General features: G+C 41.5%; 1 long non-coding RNA gene and 1 pseudogene across 2 annotated transcripts; one reads left to right on the top strand and one right to left on the bottom strand.

Annotated features, from left to right (window-relative positions):
- The first annotated feature begins 294 nt into the window (after positions 1–294).
- Positions 295–25,718, top strand: LOC139030381 (uncharacterized). 2 transcript variants are annotated; one of them, XR_011482738.1, is made up of 3 exons: positions 295–374; positions 18,221–18,432; positions 24,771–25,718. It is a non-coding gene; the product is annotated as an uncharacterized lncRNA (long non-coding RNA). The 2 variants fall into 2 exon arrangements; XR_011482737.1 differs by lacking the exons at positions 18,221–18,432; positions 24,771–25,718 and adding an exon at positions 5,277–5,549.
- On the bottom strand, positions 20,189–20,451 carry LOC110130054 (small ribosomal subunit protein uS14-like; annotated as a pseudogene).
- Positions 25,719–26,001: the final 283 nt, after the last annotated feature.

Below are 26,001 nucleotides of genomic sequence, written 5' to 3'. Positions count from 1 at the left end.
ACCCAAGGCCAGAGCAGCACGTCCTTTGAGGGATTAGGAAAGGGACCCTCAGTAACACTGCGGTGTACGGCTTTGAGAAAGTCACGCAACTAGGGGGGTAAGGAAGGAGAAGAAAACCCAGCCCTAAGCGTCTCCCCCCCGGCCCTGTGAGAGTGCGCGTGCGCGCAGCCTGGAGTCGGGAGCAGTAGACGCCCCGCCCCAGTCTGGGGCAAAGGAGGGGCGGCTCCCCGCGGTCGCGGCGGACCGGTGGTGCGGCGTGTTCCATTGGCTGGGAGGGGAGGAGGCGGGGCACGACATCTGGACAGCTTGGAGGTGGGGCTGGAGGAAGTGAGGCTCCGGATGCCGCCCGGACTGCTGAAAAGGAGTCTCTCTGGGTCAGTCTTAATTCATTAAGTTCTAGCGTGGCCTGATTGTACTACGTGTGAATTTGGGATTATATAACATTTTAGGCTTCCTTTTTACGAGGCGAGGAATAGGACAGATTATGACACAGATTAAGGGAGACCTGTATTTCTGTTTATGTAAACTGAAAGCATTTCAGACCACCGTGGGTAATCAGTGGTGTGTTTCTAAACTGAGCAGAATGGTTCCGAATGACGTGTGTCTTATCTTTATACGGAGTCAGAGGGGTAAGTAGACCCCAAACAGCACAAGTCCCTGGAAAAAGTTTACAAGCACCTTACCCATTGTAACAACCCCTGTCCCTTACAGAATTCGGCCCCCAGTCACAAAACACAGCAAAATAAGAGGGTTGTAAAAGTGGTCTGACCTGCCTCTTGAGAAACCTGTATGCAGGTCAGGAAGCAACAGTTAGAACTGGACATGGAACAACAGACTGGTTCCAAATAGGAAAAGGAGTACATCAAGGCTGTATATTATTACCCTGTTTATTTAACTTCTATGCAGACTACATCATGAGAAACACTGGGCTGGAAGAAGCACAAGCTGGAATCAAGATTGCCGGGAGAAAGATCAATAACCTCAGATATGCAGATGACACCACCCTTATGGCAGAAACTGAAGAGGAACTAAAAAGCCTCTTGATGAAAGTGAAAGAGGAGAATGAAAAAGTTGGCTTAAAACTAAACATTCAGAAAACTAAGATCATGGCATCTGGTTCCATCACTTCTTGGGAAATAGATGGGGAAACAGTGGCTGACTTTATTTTGGGGGGCTCCAGAATCGCTGCAGATGGTGCTGCAGCCATGAAATTCAAAGACGCTTGCTCCTTGGAAGGAAAGTTATGACCAACCTAGATAGAATATTAAAAAGCAGAGACATTACTTTGCCAACAAAGGTCCGTCTAGTCAAGGCTATGGTTTTTCCAGTGGTCATGTATGGATGTGAGAGTTGGACTGTGAATAACGCTGAGCACCAAAGAATTGATGCTTTTGAACTGTGGTGTTGGAGAAGACTCTTGAGAGTCCCTTGGACTGCAAGGAGATCCAACCAGTCCATCCTAAAAGAGATCAGTCCTGGGTGTTCATTGGAAGGACTGATGCTGAAGCTGAAACTCCAATACTTTGGCCACCTGATGCAAAGAGCTGACTCATTGGAAAAGATCCTGATGCTGAGAGGGATTGGGGGCAGGAGGAGAAGGGGACAACAGAGGATGAGATGGCTGGATGGCATCACTGACTCGATGGGCATGAGTTTGAGTAAACTCCGGGAGTTGGTGATGGACAGGGAGGCCTGGCGTGCTGCGATTCATGGGGTTGCAGAGTCAGACACGACTGATTGAACTGAAGAGTGGTCTCTGGCTGCTTTTACTTAAATGACATTATGGTGTATGGGTTTTAAAATAAGTGGTTCACAGCCCAGCACGGATGTGAAGTCAGCTTGCTGTCACTTTTCCTGAGTGTCAAGGGAGCAAGGAGTACTCTGGCCGAATCAAATAATGAGATGTAAAGTATAACCAATGAATAGTAATGTAGCGAAATAAATATTCTTACTTTTTCATGTTCAAAACAGGAAAATACCAGTATGGAATCCCAAAGACCAAACAGAGCTTATTTTAGAAAATTAACAGTTAAAGTATTTGTTCAAAATAGACCAGCCTAATATCTAGTCTATTTTAGAGCATTTTCATCCTGGAACTGTTAAATGTGCTATTCTCTCTCTGCCAACTCTCCTCTCTTGGGATCTTTACTGGTTTCCTTCTTTTCTTGTTAACCAGTTAAATTAATCACAAGACATGCATTAATAAGTTGATAAAAAGATTTTAGAAAAAAATACAGCCACAGCACAAGTTATACTGTGGTTGACTTTGTAAACTAAGCTAACTCAAGAAAAAGTCAACTGAGATGCTAAGACTCTTAATAGCGCAACCTTGCATTTTACATCAAGTCCAGTATATTGATAATGACTTTCCATATGTTTGTGTTTATCTCACCCAGGAGCTTTATACTTATGAGGACATCATGTAATATTTAGATAGGCATTTATTCTCAATACCAGAGATTAGTTATAATAGTTTTGAATTTTATTTGCCCTTAAAATGGAAATGGATGTTAAGAAGTGATCTAGCCCAGCGGTTTTCCTTTCTTCCTGTTTTTAACCTGTAGTATGACCTATGTTGGGAGCTAAGTACCCTAGATGACATAATAGAGCAAGGCTGGAAGTCTTGGCTAGAGTCTTCCTGTAGTCTTCCCTGCCTCCTACCTTTGCTCTATAGAAACTCATCAAAACTTTTGGAGTACCACTGAGCACAATTAATCAAATTGACCTAATCCCCATATTTGATAAGAAGAAATGAAACCAGCACTAATTAAGTAACTCATCCAGGATTTCAGAGAAAGTTAAGAAAAAAGCAAAAGCTATAACCCATGTAATACTAGATGAATTTCTATATATTAAACACTCTCCTATACATCCATTACCTTGTTAAATACACTGTGAATTTATAACACTATCATGTCACTAAGACTATTTCAAGGCCCTTAAATAAGTTTGCCAGTGGTCTCTAAATGTTTTTGTTCATGCATCCTTTTCAGTGCAAAATTTTTGAACATGTACTTCCAATATGTGTAATTATTATTGTATAACATATATGTAGTAGCATGTTACATGTTATGTAACATACTCAGAAATAGACATTACAAGAGGATAAGATACAAAATAAATAGAAAAGTTTTCATACTTTCTTTCACACCAGTGGTTCATCTTCTGCATCCCTAGATGTTTAAGTTAGTCTCCAAAGTAGGCACACCGCACTTCAGAAAACACTGTGTCATACGTGTGTTTGTCATGTTTAGAACATATGCACATCTCCAAATATGCCAGTCATTTTGCACATATGTAGGTTTATCTTCCTATTTGTTCAGAAACATTTAGGGTATTCAAAAATAGTACAATTTTTATCCCAACCATAAGTAAGGTAAATAAATCCTTGCTCCAGAAATGTAGTAATTTTGCCATTCACCTTCTACTCTACTACTATGAATGCATTTGTGGCTGCTTTGTAGTCAGCAAAAATGTATAATATTTGGAAAATAACTTTATCAGCTAGAGTAACACCATCTGCTATCATGGACACCAAAGCACATAAAGGTTCAAATACAATTTTTTGTTTCCCATTCATATAATAGCCTAATTCTTTCCTCCACATGGCCATCCAGAGACTTATTCTGTTATTCCACCATCCCTTAAAGTTATCTATGTCACACTTAAGAAAGTGGAGGAAAAGTAGAGGGGGTTGCATACTCACTTTTCAAACGTCTTGGACCCAAACAGCATATTTCACTCAGTTATATACCATCGCCTAGAAGTCAGCCACATGTAACTTAAAGGGAGGAAAAATGTAGCTTAGTTGGGTGCCCAAGAAGAAAAGTATATCAGCTAGTGTCCACTTAGGAAAACACAAAACATGCTAAATACTCAGACAAGGAATTTAATGAATGCAGTCAATTGTTTGCAAAAGTTTTCAAAGGGATACAGAAGCAAGATGAGATTAGAAAATACTGGAGAATACTATCCCTCCTGACTAGAAGAGAAAATAATGTTACCAAGGACCCATGACCACTGTGCCGTTGAAGCTATTGGTGTTGAAACGACTACTATTTTGCAGGAAGTCAGGGGCCCATGCTCACTGAAGCTTCAGGAGACCAGGAGCCCAAAGTCACCTACCACTGTCACTGCCACTGCCAAAATGCCATGAGTGCAAGACACACTCTGAAACCGCACTGCTTGAGTAGGAACCCAGAAGCTGCTGTAAGCTCCATCTCAGAAACAGGAAACCAAAATGACTTCTCTCATCAGTGATCTCTCACAAATAATAAGAATAGTCTACCCTCTGGGGTACTCAGCACCATTCTCACTCTACTGTACTTAAATACTTACAGGTAGCAGAGAAGTAACATCACACATCTGCCAAACAGGATGCAACTATTCTATTGAACATGAAGATACCTGCACCGTCTCTCTCTCCCCCAAGAAGAGAAGTCCCCCAAATTCCTGTCTATTGCCATATTTGTATCTGAGAGATATTAATTCCAGTTCAGCCACAGTTCCTCCTAGATAACCTGTAACCTACATTTTAATGTAAACAACCACCAATGAAATTCACATTTTCCTAGACAGACCAAGAGAAAAGAGAGAAGGCCCAGACAACCACCACCTCTTCCCAGGTGGCGCTAGTGATAAAGGATCCACCTGCCGAGACAGGAGACAAAAGACACTTGGGTTTGATCCCTGGGTCAGGAAGATCCCCTGGAGGAGGAAATGGCAACCCACTGCAGTATGCTTACCTGGAGAATTCCACAAGCAGAGGAGCCTGGTGGGCTAAAGTCCATAGGGTCACAAAGAGTCGGACATGGCTTAGCACATAGACCCAACAATACAACATGTGCTGTGCTTAGTCACTCTCGTGTCTGTGCAGTTGTGCAGTACAACATAGCACAAGGTCAATTAATGGAGGAACGGATAAAGAAAATGTGATGTGTGTATACACACACACAATGGTATAGTATTCAACCATAAAAAGAATAAAATCTCGCTATTTGCAACAACAAGGATGGACCTTGAGAACATTATGCTAAGTTAAATAAACAGAAAGACAAATCATATGTGATCTCACTTATATATGGAATTTAAAAAAAAAAAGAAGAAGAACAAGTTCTCATAGTTATAGAAAATAAATTGGAGGTTGCCAAAAACAGTGATTGGAGGGTGGGTGTATTGAGTGAGGGAGGTCAAAGGTACATACTTCCAGTTATAAAATAAATGTCATGGGGATGTAATGTACAGCATAACAACTATGGCTTAATACCATATTGCAGGCTTCACTGGTGGTCCAGTGGTTACGAGCGCACCTGCCAGGGCAGGGAACATGGGTTTGATCGCTGGCCTGGGAGAATCCCACCTGTCTCAGGGCAGCTGGGCCCTCGAGCCACAACTGCTGAAGCCCTCGTGCATCCTAGATCCCGTGCTCCTCAGCAAGAGAGGCCACCTCAATGAGAAGCCCTCAGACCACAACAGGAGAAAGCCCACACGCAGCAACAATGACCCAGCACAGCCAAAAATAACTAAATAAAATTAAAAAAATTTTTAAATATCGTGTTGCTTATTTGAAATTGTTAAGAGAGTAGATCTCAAAAGTGCTCATCACAAGAAAACTGTAACTGGACGGTGACAGATGTTAACTTATTTTGATGATCGTTTTGCACCATATGGTCTTCCCAGGTGGCACTAGTAGTAAAGAACGTGACTGCCAATGCAGGAGAATCAAGAGACCTAGGTTCGATCCCTGGGTTGAGAAGATCCTCTGGAGAAGGGCATGGCAACCCACTCCAGTATTTTTGCCTGGAGAATCCCCTGGATAGAGGAGCCTGGAGGGCTACAGTCCACAGGGTCACAAAGAGTCGGACACGACTGAAGCAACTTAGCACACATTGCACTATCTACAAATATCAAATTGCTAGGTTGTATACCTGAAATTAATATAATGTTGCATGACAATTAGACTTCAATAAAAAAAATTAATCTGGGAAGTGAGAAGGAGGAAAATAATTGGTTTCATATGTAAGTGTTGCAGACTTCATTATGTCCTCCAAAAAGATAACCCCTGATACCTGTGAAACAAGCTTTTTTGAAAAAAAAAGAGTGTTCATAGATGTAATCAAGTTAAGATTAGGTCATAATGGAATAGAGTGGGCCCTGAATCCAATGACTGGTGTCCTTACAAGAGGAAGGAAAAGAAGATGTGGACACACAGATGTATGGGGAAGAAGACCATGTGACAAGAGACGCAGAGGTTGAATGCAGTGATGCCCCTGTAAGACAAGAAGGTCAAAGGCTGCCAGCCACCAGGAAGAAGCCAGCAAAGATTCTTCCCTACTGCCTTCAAAGAGAGAGCAGAGCCCTAACAACAGCTTAATTTTGGACTTCTAACCTCCAGAACTGTGAAAGAATAAATTCCTGTTGTTTTAATCTACCAAGTTTGTGATACTTTCTTATGGCATCTCTTGGAAATTAATGTAACAAGCAAGGATGAAAATAAGCATAGCTGTTACTGTCCTCATTTCTGCTACTGGTCACAAGACCATAGTTGATGTTTATAACTCCCCTCGTTCCATTACACAGTTCATATTTCCTCTTCCCTCTGCCAACAAGTCAGCTGACTGTAGTCCCATACCTGGCAGGTGGTTCAAGTATTCATTTTTGAAGGACTTCGCTCTCAGTCCTCAGTGGGTCATTTTACTGGATAATTAATTTTATGTGTCAATTTGACTGTTGACAGGGGACCAGGAAATTTGCACAAACATTTTTCTGGCTGTCTCTGTGAGGTGTGTCCAGATAAGACTAGCCTTTAAATCAGTAGACTGAGTTAAGCAGACTTCCCTCCCTAATGTGAGTGGGTCTCTTAGAAACAATTGAAGACCTAAATAGAATAAGAAGTCTGAATAAGAGGGAACTCCTTTTGCCTTACTACTTCAGCTGCAACATTGGTTTTTTTTTTTCTCCTGGTCCTTGAACTTAGCTCAAAACATCAACTTCTCTTGGGTTTTGAGTCTGAGGACTTTTAAACTGGACCTGACACATATCATCAACTTTCCTAGTTCTCAAGCCTTTGGACTAAGACTGAACGCATTAACTGTCCTGAATCTCCAGCTTGCTGACTGAAGATCTCTGGGCTCCTCAGCCTCCATAATCCATTGAGCCAATTCCTCAAATTGGACTCTTTATTACAAAGATGTGTATTTTATTATACACTGTCATATTTTAATAGTATATTTTATATTTTTGTATATGTTATCTATATAAAGACAAGTGTGTGTGTGTGTGTGTGTTCAGTCTCTCAGTCATGTCAAACTCTTTGCAAACCCATGGACTGTAGCCCGCCAGGCTCCCCTGTCCATGGGATTTTCCGGGCAGGAATACTGGGGTGGGTTGCCATTTCCTTCTCCAGGGGATTTTCCCAATCCAGGGATCAAACCCACGTCTCCTACATTGACAGGCAGATGCTTTGACCCACCACACCCCTGAGAACTGTGCTACGTGTGTGTGTTTACATATATATACATCCTATTGGCTCTGTTTCTCTGGAGAGCCCTAATGCATGTAGTCTACCATTAAATTTTACTAGAATGTATGTGTACTATTTTGAAATGTGCCTCAAAGAATCTCTTGATTCCAAACTCAGTTCTTTCTTAGCATTTTCTGAAGCAAGAATCCCATTTCCACTTGGTAATTGGAACCCATGACTCAGTCAACACAGTAACCCTCTTCAGTGTTTGACAATTTGTTGTTGTTCAGTGGCTAAGTTGTGTCTGACTCCTTGTGACCCCATGAACTGCAGCATGCCAGGTTTCCCTGTCCTTTGCTATCTACCGGAGTTTGCTCAAACTCATGTCTGTTGAGTCGGTGATGCCATCCAACCATCTCATCCTCTGTCGTCCCATTCTCCTTTTGTCTTCAGTCTTGAAAAACCCCAAGTGTTCAAGCGTCTGTTTCAATCTCCAATTCAGTGGAGACATTTTTGTTATTTTCTGGTGGAAACATTCCTCACTTGAAAAATAAGTTCTTTCAACCAATAAAACACATAGGTGTAGAAATAGTAATCAAAACAGTTTTTCCGGGATGGTTATTTAATAGTGTAAAAATGAATAAAGCCATGTTGACACCTTGGTTCCTGAGCCTATTGAGTATGGGAGCACCATATGTTGGTCACATGTTCAAAGCATATACCTCAGTTTGTGTTCTATGGTCAAGCATTTCATTTCAACTACAATTCAGGAGAAAGCAGAAGCTATTTCTCAAAAGGAAAAATATTTATCAACAGAAGAGGACTTAATTTTGAACTAAAACCTCAGAGTTTCACATTGGGATTCTACCACTAACATTTGACAGAGGATCCATGTTGTATGACCGTCTGTTACAGACATGTGACAACACAGGCTTTGCTGGGTCATATGGCCCACGTGACAGAGAAGCTTGACCTGCAGAGTTTTCTCTTGTTTTAGGAACTACTCAAGACTGGCTTATACAAAGCAATATAAATGTGATATATCTTGTCTAAAAGACAAAAAGGCTCAAGTGTTTCTCCCTCTTTTTTAGCAGCTAAAACTATAACTTGCCTTATATTTTAGACAGGATATTCTGATGTGCCCCAGGCTACTAGACTCCTGGCAACTTCATTAAAGTGATAAGATGTAAATTTTCCTAGAGATTATCTGCTATCCACTGGTAAGCATGTGTCTTACTAAAGCATCTAGGGTTCTTATCACTTCTGGCCCTCCAAATCAAGTTAATGTAATGACATTATTGGAGTGGACCAGCAAGATATTCTCTGTAAGGTGGTGAGACAATCAAGGTCTCTGTAAACTGGATTATGACAGAGAGCAGTAGACTTTACATAGCCCTGAAGAAAGACATGGAAGCGGTGCAGCTGCTCCTGCTGGATATGAGCAATGTGCTTGCAATGATGCTTGTCAAATCGTACCGAGAAAAAAAACTCTATAGATCAGCAATAGTTGGAGTTACACAATGGTATGCTCCACTAGAGACCACATCTAAAACAGTAGCTACAGTTCAGTCACTACCTGGTTAATTTTATAATAATACACAAGAGGCACCTTCCCTTGCAGGCTAAAGAGCAACTTCAATAGAGGGGTGACAGAAATCACTGTCTCTGCCTTTTTTAAGTCTGATGGTGGCACTAATCTCTGCAGTTCCCCTAGGGATGTGATTTGCTTTGAGTTTATTGTTTTGACAAGGAAGGGCAGTTACAGGACTTCTGTTTGGACTTTCTTACTGTTATGTTGCACTCCATAGATCAGGCGGCCAATATGCATATTATTCCAGTCTCCAAGCCTGTCTGTTTCAACTATGTATTCAGGAACTAGGGAACGAACTATAGGTGGTTTGCTGACATATTTGTACAATGCACTCTACACAAGAGTGGATTAACCATGTGACATCCATAAACTACCCCTCTGATCAGTGGGTCCCAGTGTCCTCTAAGGTGCCCACGAGGATAGGCTTACTCATAGCCAGTATATAGGATTTGTTAAAGAGAATTTTCCCTTTCCTAGTGCCCACTTGATTGGGAAAATGGCTGCTGGTTTTGGGAGGGGGGGGTAGGGGAGAAAACAGTGGGGAGAATTATAAGATAAAATTTTGGCTGTTCCAGGGCTTTCTCAAGAAAATCCAACTTCCTCTTTATTCAAAAGCCTGCAAAATGGCATTTATCTGCACACTGGATGTAAGGCTGTGGCTTTTCACTGTGATGACTCATATCTGTGACTAGCAGAGCTAGAGACACTCTGATTGTATAGATCTAGAAGTACTTAAGTTAGATGCCCAATCTATGCCCACAGAAGGGACTCTGGGCCCTCAGTGATGTGGTGTGATGAGTTAACCAACCCTTCCTTGCTTTTCTGCTTACAGACTTCTTTTTCTATGAAGACATAAATATCTTTTTTGTTTAAGTTGTTTTTGGAACTTGAAGCTGAAAGCAGCCCTAACTAATTCAAGCTCTTGACTCATAATTAGATATGATACTTTAAAATGTTACTCTCTAGTGACTTTCCTTCTCTTCCTTCCTAAAATTATTTTTAAACAATCAAAACAATGTTATATTAGGTGGGATCTTTTCATCTCAAAAGACAGAAAATTCAACTCGAATTGGCTTAACCAAAAGAGGAAATCTCTTAGATCATATTACTGGAGGGAAAAAAAAAAAACACAAAAGTTCTAGACTAATATGTGTTAGGAAGTCAAACTACACCTTCAGAATTCAGTTTTTTCTCCAGCTCTCATTTTCTCCTTTTCTTGGCTTCCTCTGTAGTCAAAGTGGCCTCCAGCTCCTGTCTCCATTCATCATTGCTGCTAGAAGTTCAGGCAGAAAAGAGGTTCCCCGCCCCCTCCCAACAGTCTCGGCAAAAGTCCCTTTGTGGGACAATGACTCCATCCTTGAATCAAACACTGAGGTCATGATCCCTCTGGGTGTCATGTCACTCATCAGTTAGATGTGGTGTCAGCCCTACCCAAAGCAATAAAAGCAAGGACACCAGTGCCAAAGAAAAATGGAATAAATGCTCAAGAGGAAAAACTGTTTTCGAAAATGAATACTAATGACTCTGTTGGAACATATCATGCCAGTGCTTAAGCTGAAATTGTTTGAATTCTGAAACAGATTTAGAGGAAATCATCTGACACTTTAGATAGGGCCAGGCTTTTGAATAGAAACAATGTGATACAATGAAATGAGCCCTGAACTCAAGGCACTGGTTCAAGCTTAACACTGAGGCTACCGGCTCTGTGAGCTTCAGTGAATCACCTAACTTCTCTGATTCAGTTACTTCACATCTAAGACAAAGCAGTTAATCATCTTTGTACATAATAGTGCTTTTGATTCTTTTTTAAAAATATATCCCAACATGCTTAGGTTTGAGAAGCACCAAAGGTTGGTGTCTGAGGAGTCAGCTCAAGCATTTCTGTGGCCAAACTTGTCGGAAATGCATACATATTAGGGACCATAATCCTTTTTTAAAATGTTTGATGTATTTATTTACCTTTTGCAGTGCTGTCTTCATTGCTGCATGCAGGCTTTCGGTAGTTGCGGTGAGTGGGCTCAGTACCACACTTGTGGTGCACAGGCTTATTTGTTCCACAGTATGTGGGATCTTCCAGGATCAGGGATTGAACTCATGTCCCCTGCACCGGCAGCTGGATTCTCAACCACTGGACCACCAGGGAAGTTCCAGGGAGCCAAAATCTTTGACCTGCATGTCAGGCTGGGTTGAAGGCACTCTACTTGTGAGTCCCTACACTCACAAGTAGGGACAATATCAGTCCCCAGGCATCTGTTGCCAGTCAGAATCTGTCTTTGGGGGGGCATCCGACGTGGTCCAGAGGTTAGGAATCTGCCTTGCAATGCATGGGACACAGGTTTGATCCCTGGTCTTGGAAGATCCCACATGCCTTGGAGCAACTAAGTCTGTGAGCAACAGCAAAGACCCAGTGCAGCCAAAAATAATTTTTTAAAAAAAGAAACAATAAAATAAAATAAAATAAAAGAAGAAACAAAGAGTCTGTCTTTGGGAGCTAAAGCACACTTGCATCATTCCCACGTCCCCTCCAATCCCAGCCAACAAATACCTCTTCTTTTCCTTTGTCCTCCCAAATTAGGTTCACCAACCGTGAGAACCTGAGTAAAGTAACAAGACTCTTGTGAAATCTTAAGATGTGTTTTGTTTTGCTTTTTTTCTCAGAAAGATGAGCGAGCAATCCTTACCTCCCTGTTGGTTTGGGAACATATAAATTCCAGCAATTCTTTGTGTTCCCATGAACCCTTTGAGTCCTCTTAAGCATTCCATCACAGAAAAAGTTGCCAATGGACAATGAGTCCAATTATAATTCCAAGTGCTAAACTGTCTGTTACTTCTCTACCTCCATGATCTGCTACACTTACACTATTTCACTGGAAATTCTAATAGGAAGATGAAAATTCTAGAGGTAGGTGATGGTGTGGTTGAATAACAATCCAAATGAAGTTAATGCCACTAAAGTGTATAGTTAAAAATAGAATGGAAAAAAAATGGTTAAAATGATAAGTTTTATGCTATGTGTATTTTGACACAATAAAAAGAATTATAAATTAATAAACAGGAATTATAATATGATCCAGCAATTCCATGCGTGCGTGCTAAGTCACTTCAGTTGTGTTCTACTCTTTGCAACCCAATGGACTGTAGCCTGCCAGGCACCTCTGTCCATGGGATTCTCTAGGCAAGAATACTGCAGTGGGTTGCCATGCCCTTCTCCAGGGGATCTTCCTGACCCGGGGATCAAATCCACATCTCGAAACTCTCCTGCATTGGCAGGCAGGTTCTTTACCACTAATGCCAGCTGGGAAGTCGCCCAGCTATTCCACCTCTAGGTATATACCCAAAGAAATTGAAAGCCTTCACTCAAACAGATATTTGTATGACAACATAATTTACAATATCCAAAAGGTGGAAACACTCCAGGTGTTCATCAACAGGTGAATGGACAAACAAGATGTGGTATATACATATAATGGACTATTATTTAGCTATAAAAACAAGTGATGTTCTGATACTATAACATGGACGAACCTTGAAGGTATTATAATGATTTAAGTATGCCAGAAAGAAAAAGATAAATATTGTATGATCCCATTTATATGAGGCACCTATAATATTCAAGTTAATAGAGATAGCAGGTAGATTAGAAGTCACCAGAGAGGTTGGCGGAAAAGCATTGAGGAGTTACTGCTCAGTGGTTACAGAGTTTCTATTCGGGGCAATGAAAACATTTGGGAAATGGAAGTGGTGATGATTTCATAGCAAATGAAATGTGCTTGATTACATGAAAATTAATTACATGAAAATGTAATTAATGTCACTGAATTTTACACTTGAAAATGGTTAATGTGACAAGTTTGTTTTATGTATAATATATTGATAACAAAATAGCATATGTATTTACTATGTCAATTTATAATTTTTTCAAAGTTATGATATAATATACTAAAAACTATTGAGTTATACACTCTAAGTTGGAGAATTGTATCATATATGAACTATACCTCAGTAAAACTGTTTTCAGCTCTCTAGGTAGCTCAGTGGTAAAAAATCTGTCTGTCAGTGCAGGAGACTTGAGTTCAGTCCCTGGGTCGGGAAGATCCCCTGGAGAAGGAAATGGCAACCCACTCCAGTATTCTTGCTTGGGAAGTTTCATGGACAGAGGAGCCTGGTGGGCTACAGTCCATGGGGTTGCTGTAGGAGATAGATGGGCTCCAGGTTAGACCAACTGTCTTCCAGTTTACATTTCATGGAGCACGAATAAGTGGGTTTCACGCTGGATACTTAACAACTGTTAAAATTTTCTGAGGCAAAAGATGGGTAGGGTACAGTTAAGGCATTTTTGATCAGCCTCCTTTTTGCCCTCTGAAATGGAAGTAACAACAGAAACAGCATAAAGAGCCAGCGTTTGTCTCTTGTAAACACCTTAAGGTAATAGTTGTGGCAATAGTCAAGGAAACAGTCATGGCAAAGTCAAAGAGGGGCAAAACTCTGAGTAAAGGAGTAGGCGATATCTCCACTCCCCCCTCTTTGGGACAAGGGAGACACTACACATCCTCAGAAAGGATCCTTGTGGGTCAAAAGTCAAGGAATAATGCCAGGCCTTAATTGTCTTGCTCCTCCCAGAAGCCTTCACTTCGAGATCCATTTTTTGCTGAAGGATGTAAGCACATCCAGGGGAGTGTCCCAGGGAGGTGGGGTGGAAAAAGAAACCAGATAAGTGGCCTGAAGGAAGACAACGACCCAGCAGATCTGCCCCGTATAAATGACTTAACCGCCTCTTCACTGCACTCCTCCTCGCTGAGAGGGGACCCTTTTTTTCCACTTGTGCATCTCTGCCTTGCTTCGGCCTTAACTGAAACTGTTTCTCCACGTGCTCTCTCACTTGTTATTGTGCTGTGTCTCTAATCCTAAACTTTGTACCTGCATTTACAGTTTCTGCCTCTGATAAATGCAACCGTCCAGGGAAAAATAGCTTCTAGCCTCTAACCCTTGCTTGTCTGGAGGCTAGGATCCCTGGTTCTCATTCAGGCCTCCCAGGTTCAGTTCCCAGTCAGAGAATTAAGATACCACTTCATACCGCGGCTCACTACTACCTCACTGAGATCAGGGTCACAAAGAGTCAGAGATGACTTAGCAACTAAACAACAACAACAAAGCTCTTTTTAAAAACAAGACAGAGGTTGGCTGAGTGGAGAAAACATAAGTACAAACATAATCCAACTATAAGCTAAGGGATTCATTTTAGTATCAAAGATACAAATAAGTGGAAAATGAAAGGATGGAAAAATATATTCCATGTATATTTGTTCTCTGTGACAAATTACCATAACCTGGGTTGCTGAAAACATTGGAAATTGATTCTCTTGTAGTGCTGGAGCCCAGGAATAAAGGCACCAGCCAGGTTAGTTCCTTCCAGGTGCTGATGGAGAATCAATCCCATGCCTCTCTCGTAGCTGCTGGTAGCTCCTAGTATCATTGGAATACCATGGCTTCTAGAGAAATCACATCAATCTGTGCCTCCACATTGCCTTTTTTTTCTGTGTGTCTCTCACATTCCCTTCCCTTTCTCTTACAGGGACCTCTATCATTGGATTTAAGGCCCACCCTAAGATCAAAATGATCTTGTCTCAAGACCCTTAACCCAACTGCAGCAAAGACCCTATTTCCAGCTAAGGTCATGAACACAAGTATCAGGACTGAGATAGATCTTTTTGTCATCACTGTTGAACCCACTACAACATATAAATAGTGACCAAAAGAGAGCAGAATAGCTAGATGAATGACTGACAAAAGCAAAACTTTAGAGAATGTCCTGGCAGTCCAGTAGTTAGGACTCTTTACTGTCACTGCTGAAGGCCTGGGTTCAAGCCCTAGTTGGGGAACTAACATCCCACGAGCTGCACAGTGTAGCAAAATAAATAAATAAAAACAAAAACTTTGAGTAAAAAATTATTTAAAAAACAAAGACATTTTATATTGCTGAGGAGGTCAGTCTTGCAAGAAGATATAACAATTATAAATACTGTTGTTGTTTAGTTGCTAAGTTGTGTCTGACTCTTTGTGACTCCATAGACTGTAGTCTGCCAGGCTCCTCTGTCCATGGGATTTCCCAGGCAAGAATACTGGAGTTGCCATTTCCTTCTCCAGGGAATCTTCCCTGACCCAGGGATTGAACCCAAGTCTCTTGCATTGGCAGGCAGATTATATACCACTGAGTCAGCAGGGAAGCCCTATAAACGTATATTCATCTATACAAACTAAATATATCAACCTAAAAGGTGGCAGAATTGAAGGGATAAACAGTTCTACAATAATGGAAGACTCCAATATGCTATGTCAGTAATGGATGGAACAACCTCACAGAAGATCAATAAGGATATATGCAACACTACAAGCCAAATGGACCTAACAGACATCTATAGAATACACTACCCAAGAACAAGAGTGCATATTCTTCTCAGCTAAACGTGAAAAGATTCTCCCAGATAGGTCTACATTAAGCCACAAAACAATCTTGATAAATTTAAAAGATTGAAAATCATACACAGTATCCTATATGACCATGGAATGAATGGAATGAAACTAATAGTAGAAGGAAACTTGGAAACTTTGCAAATATGTGGAAATGAATCACACTCTTAAACCTGTGAGTCAAAGAAGAAATCCAAAGAGTAGAAAATAAGAAAAATGAAAATGTGTCAGAACTCATGGGAATACAGCACAAGCAGTGCTCAGAGAGAAATTTATAGCTGAAAATGCTCACATTAAAAAAGAAGAAAGATCCCAAACCAATGGCTTCCGTGGTGGCTCAGTCAGGAGAGAATCCGCCTGCAATGCAGGAGACCATCGCAGTACAGGAAACCTGGTTCGATCCCTTGGTCTGGAAGATCTGAAGAAGGAAATGGCAGCCCACTCCAGTATCCTTGCCTGGAAAATCCCATGGACAGAGGAGACCGGTGGGCTAGAATCCATGGGGTCGCAAGAGCCTGACACTACTTATCGACTAAACCATAACCACAACAATACCCCAGTTAACTAAAAGAAAAGAGCAAGTTATACCCAAAGCTAGCAGAAGGAAGATAATAAAGATTAGAGCAGAGATAAATGAAATAAAGAATAGAAAAACAAAAGAACCAATAAAACGAAAAGTTAATTCTTTGAAAACAAAAGGAACAAACATTTAGCTAGACTAAGAAAGACAAAGAAGATGTAAATTAACTAAAATCAAATTGAAAGTGGGGACCTAACAGAGGCAAAAAGTATTATTGAAATGTACTATGATCAACAATGGGCTTCCCTGGTGGCTCAACTGGTAAAGAATCCACCTGCAATTTGGGAAACCTGGGTTGGATCCTTGGTTTGGGAAGATCCCCTGGAGAAGGGAAAGGCTACCCACTCCAGTATTCTGGCCTGGAGAATTCCATGGACGGTATAGTCCATGGGGTCTCAAAGAGTAGGACACGACTCAGTGACTTTCACTTTCAAGACCAACGATATGCTAACAAATTAGATAACTAAACAAAATGGACAAACTTCTAGGAAAACACATACTACCAAAACTGACTCAAGAAGAGAAAAATTGGGGGGAGTTCCTGGTGCTCTAATAGTTAGAATTTGGCACTTTCACTGCCGTGGCTAGGGTTCACTCCCTGGTTGTGTAATTGAGATCCCACAAGCTGCTTGGAGCAGCCAAAAAAAAGGAAGAAGAAACAGAAAAATGTGAACTGACTTATAACAAGTAAAAACTGAATCAGAAATCAAAAACTTTCTCCCCAAAAGAGCCTAGGGCCAGAAGGCTTCACTAGTGAACTCTACCAAACATTCAAAGAATTAACACCAAACACTTCTCAAACTCCTACAGAAAATAAAAAAGGAAGAAGCATTTCCTAACTTACTCTGTGACCCCAGTTTTACCCTAATACTAAAACCAACACAACAAAGGGCAAGTGAAAACCAATATCCCTTATGAATAATGAAAAAATCTTCAACAAAACAGTAGCAAACCTAACCCAGCAGCGTGCTAAGAGGAGTACACATCATGAACAAGTGGAATTTATCCCAGAAGACAAGGGTGGCTTAACTTAAGAAAACTATAGCACATTACCAGAATGAAGGGGGGAAAAAAGCACATGATGATCTCATTTAATGCTGAAAAAGCATTTGAAAACATCCAGCACCTTTTCATGATGAAAACCTTCAACAAACTAGGAGTAGAAGGGAATTTTCTCACCATGATAAACGTCACTTATGAAAAACTCACTGCTGACATTCTACTCAAAGGTCAAGGCTGTACTTTTATCTGAGGCTTGAAGTCCTCCTCCAAGTTCACAAGGTTATTCAGAGGATTCCTTTTCTTGCCTCTTTAGAACTCATGGAGACTTGATTCTTAAAGGCCAGCAGAGGGACTTTCCTGGTGGTCCAGTGGCTGAGACTCCACGCTCCCAGTACAGGGGTCTGGGTTCCTTCCCTGGTCTGGGAACTAGATCTCACATGCCTTGACTAAGAGTTTGCATGTCAGAACTAAGACCTGAAATGGCCAAAGAAATAAATTTTTTTTTTAAAGGCCAGCAGAGATTTCTGACCCTCTTTTAAAAGGCTCATCTGATTTACTCCCGTTGTTCAGTCGCTCAGTTGTATAGGACTCTTTGTGACCCCATGGACTGCAGCATGCCAGGCTTTCCTGTCCTTCACCATGTCCTAGAGCTTGCTCAAACTCATGTCCGTCCAACCAGGATAATCTCCTCTTCAATTAACTCAAAGTCAACTGATTACAGACCTTGATTACATCTGCAAATTCACTTCACCTTTGCCACAGAATGCAACATAATCACAGAAATGGCGTGCCGTCATATTCACATGGGAAGGGAGTTATACAAATCTGTGCACAGGCATACGTCATTTTATTGCACTTTGCTTTATTGAAACTTGCAGATCCTGAGTTCTTACACATTGAAGTTTTGTGGCAACCCTGCTTTGTCAGGTGATGGTTAACTGTTTTTTAGCAATAAAGTATTTTTTCAGTTAAAAGTATGTACATTATTTTCTTTAGACATAATGCTATTATTGCACAATTAATAGACGACAGTATGGTGTAAACATAGCTTTCATATGCACTAGGAAATCAAAAAGTTTGTATGACTTGCTTTATTGTGATATTTGTTTTACTGCAGTGATCTAGAACCAAATGCAGTATCTTCAAGGTAAACTTGAATGTATGGGGAGGAATCTTGAGAAGAGGACAGCCTAGAATTCTGGATACCATAGGTTATGATCTTTGATGAAGCAGGAAAAAAATCGTTACCTTCACTTGTGTTTGGCTATCATCGTCCCCCTCCTAAGCCCTCAAAGACTATCAGTCATACACATGTGAATGTGTATACAGGTAAGTTTGGAGATTTCAGCTAAGAAGGTAAGAATATACTGTTCTCTTTTCCTTTTTCTAAATTTAACTTAAATGAGTTGCCTTGCTTAAGGACTGATTTTAGCACATCCTTGCAGTGTTTCTCATGACCACTCCACACTTGCCTACTATGGGTACATTAACTTGTAAACAAGCTATTTGGGAATTAACAAGGCAGGGTGTTTTCACAGATGTCAAGGTGGCCAAAAATATTTCTCTTTCCAACCACATGTGATCAGAAAGCTGCATCTTTGCATGGAGGGTAATTATATTGATGTTCTATTAAGATGATTTTGATTTCAACCATTTCTCTTGGAGTCCATACGATAATTTCTCTTTCTTTCTCTTTCTATCTGTCTGTTAGTCATTCTATCTTACACAGAGTGTGTCTTTGGCCTCCCCCTGGGGAAGGAGGAAGAAGAAGCATTAACTTTATGTTCCTCCAGTTGGGTTAGAGCCTGCAAATTAATCTGCTCCATAAGAAGGTATTCTCAAATGACTCTAGTTACCTTGGAGGAAGCAGGCTAATTCATCTCCCTATTGTGGATACTACTTGGCTGCCATATTGTGAATCTAATAAACACAAATTAACCTTGAGGAAGCTTTCATCATCACAGTGATAAATCTAAACAGTACAGGCTGGGCTGTGGACCAGAGACTTATCTGCCCCCTTGACCACTTCCTAAGCTTTCGAAAAGTGCAACTTGCTTCTTGCCTAGACCTCCACAGGGGGTCCCACGTGTCTGTTCCTCCTTTCCAACACTTTTTGCATGTTACTTGAGCCCTTCCTTATTTTAGCTCCTTTTCTCATCCTCAAGTCTCCTGCTTCAGTTCCCAGGGGACAGCGCATCTCCCAAAGAAATCGATCACTTGGAAGTCAGATTGTTAGTGCTTAGGTTGGACTTTGTTAGTTTTAGGGATTGTTAGTGCTAAAGTTAGGGCTGCAATAAGTGCAATAAAAATTAAAACTGAGGAATTTAGGGCCACAGTGGTTTATTAATAAATAATTTGGCAACCATCTGCAATTTTTAATAACAGTATAGCGTGACAATATTTTTTTAATTGAATGTAACCTAAAATTTTGTGTTTCATTAAATGTGTGTCTTGATTTGCAGTTCTCAAATTCTCTGTCAGTGTAAACCATTCTGTCCTCTGAGTTCTGTGGCTGAAATGCCATGTAACTGAGGAGGTTAAGGATTTATGCTGTTTCCGATTATAGGTAGAATTTTTGCTTTAACCAAAAATTAAAGGGAAAAAAAAAACCAAACCAGAGACATTCCTAAGAGGTTTGAAGTCGCTCAGTCGTGTCCGACTCTCTGTGAACCCAGGGACTATATATATAGCCCACCAGGCTCCTCCGGCCGTGGGATTCTCCAGGCACGAATACTGGAATGGGGTTGCCATGTCCTTCTCCAGGAGACCTTCCCGACCCAGGCATCAAACCCAGGTTTCGGTATTGTGGGTAGAAGCTTTACCCTCTGGGCCACCAGGGAAGCCCTGAGGTTTAAGTTCTCCTAAAACCATCAGGGAGTCCACATAAAAGAGTTATATTCTGAATTCACCTTTATCTTAATGTAAATACAGGGATAGACCCAGAAACAACTGTATCTATCTATCTATCTACCTACCTATCTATAACCATAAACAAGGACCCAGATCTTGGTTTCTAAATACTGTTCCTTAATAAAAGGTACAAGGCACATTACACAAAATTTATGAAGATGGTTTCCTATTTTTTTTGAAGTTTTGAAAACTTATTTTATATACAAAGAGCTAGTATTATTTCCCCCTAAGGTTGATGTGCTGGATGAGCCATCTAAGGAAGTTCAGTTAGTCCAACTTAATGAAGCCAATGTCCTTCGCATACTGGCGGAAACACTGGTGGCACAGGTTGAGGCCGTATTTCCGGATCAGACCGTGCCGGTTTGAGCAGACCCGGCAAGAGCAAGAACCCTGGCCGAATTTTCTCGGATGGCTCCACTAGAGCCGCTGGTGACCCATGTTGCTTTCTCGGCTGCAACGAGGTAAAAGGGCGATGCTTTCCTATTTAAAACTTGTCTTCATTTATGTCTTAGAATGTTTTAGCCTATCTTACTTTTAGCTTTATATCTTTTCCTGTGAGTTACTCCTTTACAATTAGCTTCAAATTTAAATATATGTATATATATATGTATGTATACATACATACCTATGTACATAATATAAGTTTTTTAATGTTTAAAAAGGAAAATGTTCAGGGCTTCCCTGGTGGCTCAGTAGTAAAGAATCTGCCTGCTAAGGCAGGAGACGCAAGTTCAATCCCTGGTCCGTGAAGATACCACATGCCCCAGGGCAACTAAGCCAGTGGGCCACAGCTACTGAGCCTGTGCTCTATAGCCCGGGAGCTCCAGCTACTAAAGCCTGCATGCCCTAGGGCTGGTGCTCTGAAATAAGAGAAGCCACAGCAATAAGAAGCCTGCCCACTTCAACTAGAGAGTAGCCCCCACTTGCCATAGCTAGAGAAAAGCCACCCAAGCAATGAAGACCCAGCACAGCCAAAAAAACTTTTTAAAAAGTAAATATTCATTGTGACAATTTTAAAAACAGAAGTATAAAGAAAAAAAATCTTTCAGTGGGTTTCTTAGTTTTGACTATTGACTGAAGTAGCTGAAATCTTTATTTTAAACATTTCTACAATAAATAATGAGCCACTGATATTTATTCATCTTTGAATGATTTTTTAAGACCATTTTATATTCTCTACTTGTGTTCTATTGCTACATAACAAATTACTACAAAATGAGCAGCTTAAAATAATATGTTTATTTTCTAACAGTTTCCTTGGTCCAACGGTCCAAGCACAACTTAGCTGAACCCTCTGCTGGGGGCTTTCACAAGGCTGCAATGAAGGTGTTGGTCAGCTGTGTTTTCATTTGGAGGCTGAACTGGAGAAGAATCTGCTTTCAAGCTCATTCAGGATGTTGGTGGAATTCCCTTCCCTGGAGGTGTAGGTGGTTGTCAGCTAGAGGCTACCCATAAGCCCTAGAGACCATCACTAGTTCCCTGTCATGTGGCTCTCTCTATGGGCAGTTTATAGGGCTGTTGGCTTCCTCAAGGTCATCAGGAGAGCTTTTAGCTCCGGTATGCTAAGCTAGAGGCTTCCCTGGTAGCTCAGCCGCTAAAAAATCCGCCTGCAATGCAGGAGACCCCGGTTGGATTCCTGGGTTCGGAAGATCCCTTGGAGAAGAGATAGGCTACCCACTCCAGTATTCTTGGGTCTCCCTGGTGGCTCAGGCTGGAAGGAATCCGCCTGCAATGTGGGAAACCTGGATTCAATCCCTGGGTTGGGAAGATTCCCTGGAGGAGGGCATGGCAACCCACCCTAGTATCCTTGCCTGGAGAATCCCTATCGACAGAGGAGCCTGATGGGCTACAGTCCATGGGGTCACAAAGAGTTGGACGTGACTGAGCGACTAAGCACAGCACAGTATGCTAAACTCAGTTCAGTTCAGTCACTCAGTCATGTCCGACTCTTTACAACCCCATGGACTGCAGCACACCAGGCCTCTCTGTCCATCACCAACTCCCGGAGTTTACTCAAACTCATGTCCATCAAGTCGGTGATGCCATCCAGCCATCTCATCCTCTGTTGTCCCCTTCTCCTCCTGCCCCCAATCCCTCCCAGCATCAGGGTCTTTCCCAATGAGTCAACTCTTTGCATGAGGTGGCCAAAGTATTGGAGTTTCAGCTTCAGCATCAGTCCCTTGCAATGAACACCCAGGACTGATCTCCTTTAGGATGGACTGGTTGGATCTCCTTGCAGTCCAAGGGACTCTCAAGAGTCTTCTCCAACACCACAGTTCAAAAGCATCAATTCTTCAGTGCTCAGCTTTCTTTATAGTCCAACTCTCACATCCATATGTGACTACTGGAAAAACCATAGCCTTGACTAGACGGACCTGTGTTGGCAAAGTAATGTCTCTGCTTTTTAATATGCTATATAGGTTGGTCATAACTTTCCTTCCAAGGAGTAAGCGTCTTTTAATTTCATGGCTGCAGTCACCATCTGCAGTGATTTTGGAGCCCCCCAAATTAAAGTTTGCCACTGTTTCCACTGTTTCTCCATCTATTTGCCATGAAGTGACAGGACTGGATACCATGATCTTTGTTTTCTGCATGTTGAGTTTTAAGCCAACTTTTTCATTCTCTTCTTTCACTTTCATCAAGAGGCTCTTTAGTTCTTCTTCAGTTTCTGCCATAAGGGTGGTGTCATCTGCATGTCTGAGGTTATTGATGTTTCTCCCGGCAATCTTGATTCCAGCTTGTGCTTCCTCCAGCCCAGCATTTCTCATGATGTACCCTGCATATAAATTAAATAAGTAGGGTGACAATTAACAGCCTTGATGTACTCCTTTTCCTATTTGGAACCAGTCTGTTGTTCCATGTCCAATTCTAACTGTTGCTTCCTGACCTGCATACAGATTATCAAAAGGCAGGTCAGGTGGTCTGGTATTCCCATCTCTTTCAGAATTTTCCACAGTTTATTGTGATCCACACAGTGAAAGGCTTTGGCATAGTCAATAAAGCAGAAATAGATATTTTTCTGGAACTCTCTTGCTTTTTTGATGATCCAGCGGATGTTGGCAATTTGATCTCTGGTTCCTCTGCCTTTTCTAAATCCAGCTTGAACATCTGGAAGTTTACGGTTCACATATTGTTGAAGACTGGCTTGAAGAATTTTGAGCATTACTTTGCTAGCATGTGACATGAGTGCAATTGTGCAGTAGTTTGAGCATTCTTTGGCATTGCTTTTCTTAGGGAATGCTAAGCTAGAATCATATAATATAATGTAATCACAGGAGTGGTGACATTGCATCACTTTTTTCCTATTCTATCAGATAGAAGTCAGTCACAGGTTGTATATGTGCTCAAGGAGAAAGGACTATACAAAGGCATGGGCACCAGGAGTAAGAGATCACTGGGATTGTGTTGGGGTCTGAGCTCTCATTTCCTCATCTAAATTGGAAAAGAAAGAAAGTGAAGTTGCTCAGTCGTGACCAGCTCTTTGCAACCCCATGGACTGTAGCCTACCAGGTTCCTCCGTCCATGGGATTTTTCCAGGCAAGAATACTGGAGTCGGTTGCCATTTCCTTCTCCAGATCTAAATTGGAAGTAATAGGGAATTTCCTGGCAGTCCAGTGGTTAGGACTCCACGCTTTCATTGCTGAGGGTCTGGGTTCAATCCACGGTCAGGGAACTAAGATACCACAAACTGGGTGGTGGAGCCACAGAGAAAATAAAAGGAAGTAATGGTTCTTTTTTTTTTGTAATTGGAGTATAGTTGCTTTACAATGTTGTGTTAGCCTCAGCAAAGTGAATCAGCTATCAGTCAGTCAGTTCAGTTGCTCAGTCATGTCCGACTCTGCGATCCCATGAATCGCAGCATGCCAGGCCTCCCTGTCCATCACCAACTCCCGGAGTTTACTCAAACTCATGCCCATCAAGTCGGTGATGCCATCCAGCCATCTCATCCTCTATCGTCCCCTTCTCCTCCTGCCCCCAGTCCCTCCCAGCATCAGGGTCTTTTCCAATGAGTCAACTCTTCGCATGTGGTGGCCAAAGTACTGGACTTTCAGTTTTAGCATCAGTCCTTCCAATGAACACCCAGGACTGATCTCCTTTAGGACGGACTGTTTGGATCTCCTTGCAGTCCAAGGGACTCTCAAGAGTTTTCTCCAACACCATAGTTCTCCATACATATTCATATACCCCATCTTTTTGGGGTTTCCTTCCCATTTAAGTCACCTATACTACACAGTATAGGCACAGAGTTCCCTAAACTACAGAGTAGGTTCTCATTGTGTGTGTTAGTTGCCATCTCATCCAACCATTTCATCCTTTGCTGCCCCCTTCTCCTTTTGCCTTCAATCCTTCCCAGTATCAGGGTCTTTTCCGATGAGTGGGCTCTTCAATTCAGGTGGCCAAAGTATCGGAGTTTCAGCTTCAGCATCAGTCCTTCCAATGAATATTCAGGATTGATTTCCTTTAGGATTGACTGGTTTGATCGCCTTGCTGTCCAAGGGACTCTCAAAAGTCTTCGTACTCGTACGTCTATCACCGTCTCCCAACTCATCCCCCTACCTCCCCTCCCCTCTTGGTGTACATACATTTGGTCTCTAGCTCTGTGTCTCTATTTCTGCTTGGAAGTAATGGCTCTTTTCTTAAGGAAGATTCTGAATGTGCTTCTTACAGGAAATGTTGCAGGGAGGAAGCCAATTCTGACTCCACATTGGAACTTTCTTTGACTTGCTTTTCATTGCTTTTGTTTTGTAATGATACAGAGTGGTTTGCCTCAGAGAATCCTGCCCTTCTGCCTGACTGTCAAACTAAAATGCCTTTGTTCAGAACCCTCTTCACCAGTGGATGACAGGAAAGAAGAAATTAACACATCCCCTGCCTGAGGCTTGCCATTCTAGGAGATATTTGCAAGATTAATGGCCTTTTTTACTTTACTTCCTCACCTCCCCTCATCTCTAATATGTAAAAGAACCTGGCATCCTGACCCCAATAAAATGGTTCTCTTGGAGCACTAGCCTGCCATCTTGTTGGTCGCTGACACTCCAATTAAAGTCTCCTCCTTGCCTCAAGACCTGCTCTCTTGGATTCATTGGCCTATTGTGTGGGGAGCAGAGAGTGAGCCTGGACTTAGTGACAGAAAGAAACTTGGGCCTCTTCCATTTCAACCATTTTATTTTAGAGACTAGACATTGGAGGCTCTGAAAGAGTAAATGATCTAAACTTGGTGGATGAGTTCAGAATTACTTACTTGCAGGTAAGCACCTTTTCTGCACACTGGGATGCCAATGAAGAATTTTATATTTTTCACTTCAAACTTAAGCAAAATGAAATATACATGTATCTACTGGTGGGGCAGGGTAGAAAGCAGGAACAGGCATTGCAAAGAATGCAGCAAGTAAATTGTCAAGTATGGCAACCATCATGGCAACCACCATATGCCTTTGAGTTTCTGGGTGTGTTCAAACACAAGAGTCAGTGACTGAAACAGAATTACTTACATTCAGGTGGAGGCCAACACACATTATTTCATTTAGTCACCTTAATAACTCTATAAGGCAAAAATTACTGTTCTACAGACTGAAAAACGATAACAATTATTCTGAGTAATGGCAATCATCAAGTTGCAACGACCAAACCACAGCCAAACAACATAAACTGCTCATTCTTGCCCAATCCATTTCCCTATCACTTATTTATACCATTAATTTACAATTCTGTAAACTCTGTCATAGTCTACACAGCCCTTGCCTTTTTCCCTTTGCACTCTTGGTACCTTCTGGTGCAAGGAGCTCATAACAACGGATTGTTAAATCTTCTAATCCCTTTAGATGCATGTGAGCAGCTCCTGGCTTTAGTCATGTTGCCATAAATAAGCCTAGCAGGGGCTACTTCATAAACGGTTTCTCCTCTGTACATTAGGTAACTCTCAATTTCCATGTGTCTATAAGTTGAAAACGGTAAAGAACCACAAATAAGCTTTTAAAAATGTTGAAT

Source organism: Odocoileus virginianus, chromosome 22, assembly GCF_023699985.2.
Source record: "Odocoileus virginianus isolate 20LAN1187 ecotype Illinois chromosome 22, Ovbor_1.2, whole genome shotgun sequence".
Lineage (NCBI taxonomy): Eukaryota > Metazoa > Chordata > Mammalia > Artiodactyla > Cervidae > Odocoileus > Odocoileus virginianus.
This window is presented reverse-complemented; position numbering and strand designations above follow the sequence as displayed.